This window comes from Watersipora subatra, chromosome 8 (assembly GCF_963576615.1).
Source record: "Watersipora subatra chromosome 8, tzWatSuba1.1, whole genome shotgun sequence".
NCBI classification, from domain to species: Eukaryota; Metazoa; Bryozoa; class Gymnolaemata; order Cheilostomatida; family Watersiporidae; genus Watersipora; species Watersipora subatra.
In genome coordinates, this window is record NC_088715.1 from 3,273,237 (window position 1) to 3,280,457 (window position 7,221).

The window sequence follows — 7,221 nt, forward strand, 5'->3', positions numbered from 1 at the left end:
GCCAGCCTTAATTATGCGTGTCTACTGGGCCTCTCTGAACCACCTGATGGAGTTGGTTTATGTACTTATAAATCTATTGTTCTACCTCAGACAGAACTGGTTAGTAGAGTGAACAATTGATAAAGTTTTACAGGATTCCATGGTGCTTTCTGTTACGTCTTTTTAGTAATTCCATTTTTTCTCTGCAGCTTTTTAACTATGGAGCGTCCTCAGTATATGATTATCCTGTTATACAGTTTTTTTATCCTAAAAAGCAGAACAAAATGATTTTTTCATTTTTCCATACAAATCCTATTTTACCATACGAATTCAACAAAATTGTCGCTTGAGGTAAATTTTGGCAGTCGGTGTGCTTATTACGTACGTCGAAATATCAAAGACGTCGAAATACTGTTGCTGAAAACATCTTCAGGAGGCCTGAAAAAGACGTGGTGACCGATTTCGCTCAGCTCAGCATTTTTCGTCTGTAAAACGATAATAACCAGTAGAACCTGCAAAACCAGTAGCAAAGTTGAAGTTGTAATCCCTTCAAACAAAAAGTCTGTGGTCAGACAACTTCCCTTTATTTCTTAACAAAAATCCACTCAATTTCAAACTAGCATGGACTTTGGGCTTTCTTATCAAGTTAGGTTGGAAAAGGTTTCAATGAGATGGTCTAAAATTATAGTGGAAACGAAATTTTAGTGATAAAAAGTTGAAATTCAGTAAAATAGTTAAAAATACATACTAAAACTTAGCTTCAAGTGTGTGCGTTTAGTAAACTAAAATTATTTAAAGTCGATGTTTTACGTACGTCTTTCTTAAAGGTAAGAACCCCCTACTGTACGCATTGCATATAACACATTGTAACGTTACATTTTAATGCTGATCATAACCAATAAATACACTAAACATACTAAAGCTACTGTAGGTAACTATAGTTACTAAAGTTAACATACTATTTTGTTACTGGTTTTAATACGCGCAGTACTTATATAAAATTTTGATGATTTTTACCAGTCGATGTTCGCGTTATATAATTACTATGGTTTCTATACCAATACACATGAATTTTACACCACTCGTTACCAACCCTGCAATGAATTAAAATCATACCCTGAAGGTGACTGTAATTGTGCCTTAGCTGATTGGTTGAATAGCTTGTCTTTGTCTAGCCTGTAGTTGGAAGTTTAAACAGTTGATTAGTTGGCTTGCTGACAAGTTGTATAGAAAATTGTTGGCTAGTTCATCAGTTGGCTTTTTGACCTGTTGCTTAGTTTGAAAGTTTATTTCTAAAGTCAACGGCAATCCACTCCAGTAGAAACTGATTACTATAATTGGGAAGTTGCATTTACACTGACTTACGATGATGTTTTGTATTCTTTGTCATTTGTGTTTCAGTAATAAACAGACGCGCTTGAGATTATCTTTTGTTTCAGGATCAGCAAAGAGTAAGTCACCGTGTGGCGTGTGACATCTATGCTAGAAGTGGGATATCAGGCTGTGGATCTATTCTGCCTGAAGGATTCCTAATCGGTGGTGTTCTAGCTACCGCTTGTTTCACAGACTTCGATTGTAGCCCTAATTCTCTACACTGTATAGCAGGTTTCTGTACAACCTTCTGTGACACAAAGACGGCTAACAAAGACCACTGCTTGAGCCCACAGGCTAAGTGCATATATTCCAACCCAGTATCACTCAAATCTCAAGTGTGTCATGTGAGGTTAGTTCAACGTACCGAGCTAGAAGAGCCTTCTTTCGTTCATAACTCCTGTTATGTATTTCATTAGGGCTCTCGTAAAAACTTTCTACAGCAATGAGTAGGCTAGTCACGCTGTGATGTAATAATCTTGCATTTTATGCAGCATTTCTTGCACTCTAGATCGTGCCTGAGTGAAATCCTTTACAGGTCTCCCCTGATAAGTGAGTGATTACTAGACAATTATTATTATTGTAATTATTATTACTGTAATTATTATTACTGTGATTATTATTACTGTGATTATTATTACTGCGATTATTATTACTGCGATTATTATTACTGTGATTATTATTACTGTGATTATTATTACTGTGATTATTATTACTGTAATTATTATTACTGTGATTATTATTACTGTAATTATTATTACTGCGATTATTATTACTGCGATTATTATTACTGCGATTATTATTACTGCGATTATTATTACTGTGATTATTATTACTGTGATTATTATTACTGCGATTATTATTACTGCGATTATTATTACTGCGATTATTATTACTGTAATTATTATTACTGTGATTATTATTACTGTGATTATTATTACTGTGATTATTATTACTGTGATTATTATTACTGTAATTATTATTACTGTGATTATTATTACTGTAATTATTATTACTGCGATTATTATTACTGCGATTATTATTACTGCGATTATTATTACTGTGATTATTATTACTGTGATTATTATTACTGTAATTATTATTACTGTGATTATTATTACTGCGATTATTATTACTGTGATTATTATTACTGTGATTATTATTACTGTGATTATTATTACTGTGATTATTATTACTGTAATTATTATTACTGTGATTATTATTACTGTGATTATTATTACTCTAATTATTATTATTGTAATTATTATTACTGTGATTGTTATTACTGTAATTATTATTACTGTAATTATTATTACTGTAATTATAAGGTTGACATCTTGTGCGAGAAAAGTAAAGTGTGCTGCTCTTTAGACTAGAAGGCAGTTTTATCGGCTGCAAAAACTGCTTTAGCTTATCTATACCTTATCTATACCTTATCTATACCTTATCTATACCTTATCTATACTTTATCTATACCTTATCTATACCTTATCTATACCTTATCTATACCTTATCTATACCTTATCTATACCTTATCTATACTTTATCTATACTTTATCTATACCTTATCTATACCTTATCTATACCTTATCTATACCTTATCTATACCTTATCTATACCTTGTGCTGACTTCATTCCTAATCACAATCAAAAAACTAAATTTTCAGTAGCCACAAAAAACATTACAAATGTGAAAATAATACAAATGAGAACTGCTCAAGTTTTACTGTTACAGTATGTTAACAGTATGTTAACTTACTGTTACAATATGTTAACATATTGTAACAGTCAACAGTATGTAACTGTTAACATACTGTTAACACACGTTAACAGTATGTAACCCACTGTAACAATATGTTAACAGTAGTTTAACATATTGTTACAGTATTTTAACAGTATGTTAACAGGATATTAACAGTATGTCAACATGATGCTAATAAAAGAAAAGACCAATTCACTTTCCACTTTTTCATAGAGAGTTTATATTTGTTTGAGATATTTCATATTTTGTATAGTTATTGTTATTCCTAAGTAATTCTATTAAGTTTTTTATATTAGAAATTTAATAATAATGTTAACACCAAAAGATGGAGCTATTACTGTATAGGTTGAAATATTATATACTTTGACATAATTGAAATAAAAGATAAGAAATTGATGGAAAGTCAAGAGAGGTCCCAAATAAGCAATTGTCATATTTTAAACAAATACTGCAGCTGTGAGGAAGGGCGTCAGGCGTGCCCGAGGACGACATACTGTGGCACTAGGAATGGCTTTAAAGTGTGTATACAACTCAACAATATTCCCTGCACCATTCAATATGACTGTATCGATGCTCAGAGGTCTGGAACCTTCCTCTGTCAATCTGGAAAGTGCATTCCGACTGGAGGCACTGGTGAACCATGTGTAGACAACTCTGAATGTGGTACGTTTGAAAAATTAGTGGTGCATGCCACTGCTCTTTAGAATGTAAAGAAGTTTCGTTGATGACTTTATGTCATTTTAACCTGGTAACAGTTACAAAACTAAAGGAAATAGCAAAATAGTAACGCCGTGTTATGGCGATTTACCCTCAGAAGGCAAGTCTCAGGTTTCGTTTATCTGGTCTATTCGTAGGCAGCACCAGTGCCTTTTTACCAACCTATTACAAGTCGATACTATATTTCAATCTGCACCTGCTGCCACTCAGCTCCGTTTGTCAGTAAGCATCAGTTGCTTAAAGTCTTTTTGCCTTGCTTTCAGCTCAATGGCTCGTTCTGCGCAATGGAAACTTATCGGAAACAATACTTTGATAGTTAGCCTCTGCCATCATAGATGTAAAACTTTGCTGTCAATTCTAGCATCTTGCCACATTACACAGCGTGAAACCGTAATATGGCTCTTTCCTCAGCGTGAATATTGACATTAAAAACTAGACAACATGATACTTTGGTGTTATCCAGGTCAAATGGTTACCAGTTGATTCCAATGGTGAGCTCTGGTTGGTAGCTCTTGGTACTATATTCTTTTGCAGGAGAAGGGTTGCACTGTGATGCTCGAGTCTGCGTGCGTATATTTGATGGAGACAATTACAAAAACAAGCTTCCAGGTTAGTAAGATGCATCTTTTACTAAGCAAGTCTTCTGAGAGAAGTTGACAAATCTAGGCTAACTTTATAGTGAGATAGTGTGTTATATGGCTTTTTATGTTGGTATTACAGTGCACCATGTGCCTTATTTTGCTGAGTACCTTTTTCTATCACTTTGTTGGTGTGGTTTTGTCTAATTCGCTGTTGAACAATATGCCCCAAAATTTTGCCCCCAACTTTTTTTTTCTCATATCAACATGCCAATCAAGCACCATGCTTACATGTTGGTACGTAAGCTACAGTGAATATGTTGAAGTGAAATACATTGCCAAGAGTCAGATGCATGGCATGTGTATGGCGAAAAAGCAAATTCAACTTTGTGTATGCAACTGGAATTATGTTAGTAGAAATTTTGAAAAGCGAAAGGTAAGCTTTTTCTAATTGTTTAAATGATTAGAGTTTAATTTTATACCTACACTGTGTCATGCAGTAGTAAACAGTATTAGCAGTTGAACTCAACATCCGGAGGGGAGAAATTACAATACAATGGTAGCATTAAAAAATGTTTGTGTCATACAGTAGTATATTTGCCAAGTTTAACTCAGAATCAGGAAGGGACAGCTCAGGAGAAGATGGACTCATTGAGTATATTGTGTCATGCAGTAGTATATTTGCAGAGTTCAACTCAACATCAGGAGGAGACTATTCAGAAGAAGATGGAAACACAGGACCATGTGCTCACCACGGCATACAAGGACTTATATATAACCACTCTAGAGGTCTTTGTATTTGCAAATACGGTGCTGTTGAGTTCGGAAATAGATGTCAAGATAGCAATGGCCCTCGTGAACTTGATTGTAAGTTGTTCAATGGAAAATCTTCAGTTTGGTCTTGTTATCGTGTCTCTGGTCTGCTGAGCAGGTGTTTTTCGTCAACCAGTTACCATGGATGACAATGTCATGACAACTTTATTCCACCTTGAACTGTAACGTTTGCCAAAATTTAAAATTATTTCACTATTGGTTGTAAAAATGATAACTGTCGCCAAGGTACAGCTTGCTGTGCCACTGGAGTCAACAAGTTTTCTGAGGAAAGTGTTGTACCGCTCAGGGCACTTGTTTTAGACTGAGGTCCAAAACATTAAACAAGACAGCAGAAAATCGGATGTGTAAAATCACAGTAATAATACTGTTGAAATGATCAGGGATACAATCTGTTAAAATCACACAAAAATTTCATGAACATCGCTGTTATCAGGCATAACTTTAGCTATATGGTGGTAATATGGCTAGTTTTCATTTATTTGGCTGCTTGATAACTTGTTAGTTGCAGTCACTCGTATTAGTAGGAGTTACTAGTAGTTAAGCGCAGTTACTGGTCAGTTCTTGGAGTTGCTAGTCCTTAGTTACAATTGTTAGCGGTTAGTTACAGTTGTCGGTTGTATATTACAGTTTCTAGTTGTATATTACAGTTGCTAGTAGTATGTTACAGTTGCTAGAAGTATATTACAGTTGCCAGTTGTATATTACAGTTGCCAGTTGTATATTACAGTTGCCAGTTGTATATTACAGTTGCTAGTTGTATATTACAGTTGTTAGTAGTATGTTACAGTTGCTAGTTGTATATTACAGTTGCCAGTTGTATATTACAGTTGCCAGTTGTATATTACAGTTGCCAGTTGTATATTACAGTTGCTAGTTGTATATCACAGTTGCCAGTTGTATATTACGGTTGCCAGTTGCATATTACAGTTGCCAGTTGTATTTTACAGTTGGCAGTTGTATATTACAGTTGCCAGTTGTATATTACAGTTGCCAGTTGTATATCACAGTTGCTAGTTGTATATTACAGTTGCCAGTTGTATATTACAGTTGCTAGTTGTATATTACAGTTGCTAGTTGTATATTACAGTTGCTAGTTGTATATTACAGTTGCCAGTTGTATATTACAGTTGCTAGTTGTATATTACAGTTGCTAGAAGTATATTACAGGTGCCAGTTGTATATTACAGTTGCCAGTTGTATATTACAGTTGCTAGTTGTATATCACAGTTGCCAGTTGTATATTACGGTTGTCAGTTGTATATTACAGTTGCCAGTTGCATATTACAATTGTCAGTTGTGTATTACAGTTGCCAGTTGTATATTACAGATGCCAGTTGTATATTACAGTTGGTAGTTGTATATTACAGCTGCCAGTTGTATATTACAGTTGCTAGTTGTATATTACAGTTGCTAGTTGTATATTACAGTAGCTAGTTGTATATTACAGTAGCCAGTTGTATATTCAGTTGGTAGTTGTATATTACAGATGCCAGTTGTATATTCAGTTGGTAGTTGTATATTACAGTTGCTAGTTGTATATTACAGTAGCTAGTTGTATATTACAGTTTCTAGTTGTATATTACAGTTGCTAGTAGTATGTTACAGTTGCTAGAAGTATATTACAGTTGCCAGTTGTATATTACAGTTGCCAGTTGTATATTACAGTTGCCAGTTGTATATTACAGTTGCTAGTTGTATATTACAGTTGTTAGTAGTATGTTACAGTTGCTAGTTGTATATTACAGTTGCCAGTTGTATATTACAGTTGCCAGTTGTATATTACAGTTGCCAGTTGTATATTACAGTTGCTAGTTGTATATCACAGTTGCCAGTTGTATATTACAGTTGCCAGTTGCATATTACAGTTGCCAGTTGTATTTTACAGTTGCCAGTTGTATATTACAGTTGCCAGTTGTATATTACAGTTGCCAGTTGTATATCACAGTTGCTAGTTGTATATTACAGTTGCCAGTTGTATAT

General features: G+C 34.1%; 1 long non-coding RNA gene across 1 annotated transcript; it reads left to right on the top strand.

Annotated features, from left to right (window-relative positions):
* The first annotated feature begins 1,499 nt into the window (after nucleotides 1-1,499).
* LOC137402154 (uncharacterized) lies at nucleotides 1,500-4,410 on the top strand. Its single transcript, XR_010979478.1, has 3 exons — nucleotides 1,500-1,702; nucleotides 3,567-3,775; nucleotides 4,364-4,410. It is a non-coding gene; the product is annotated as an uncharacterized lncRNA (long non-coding RNA).
* Nucleotides 4,411-7,221: the final 2,811 nt, after the last annotated feature.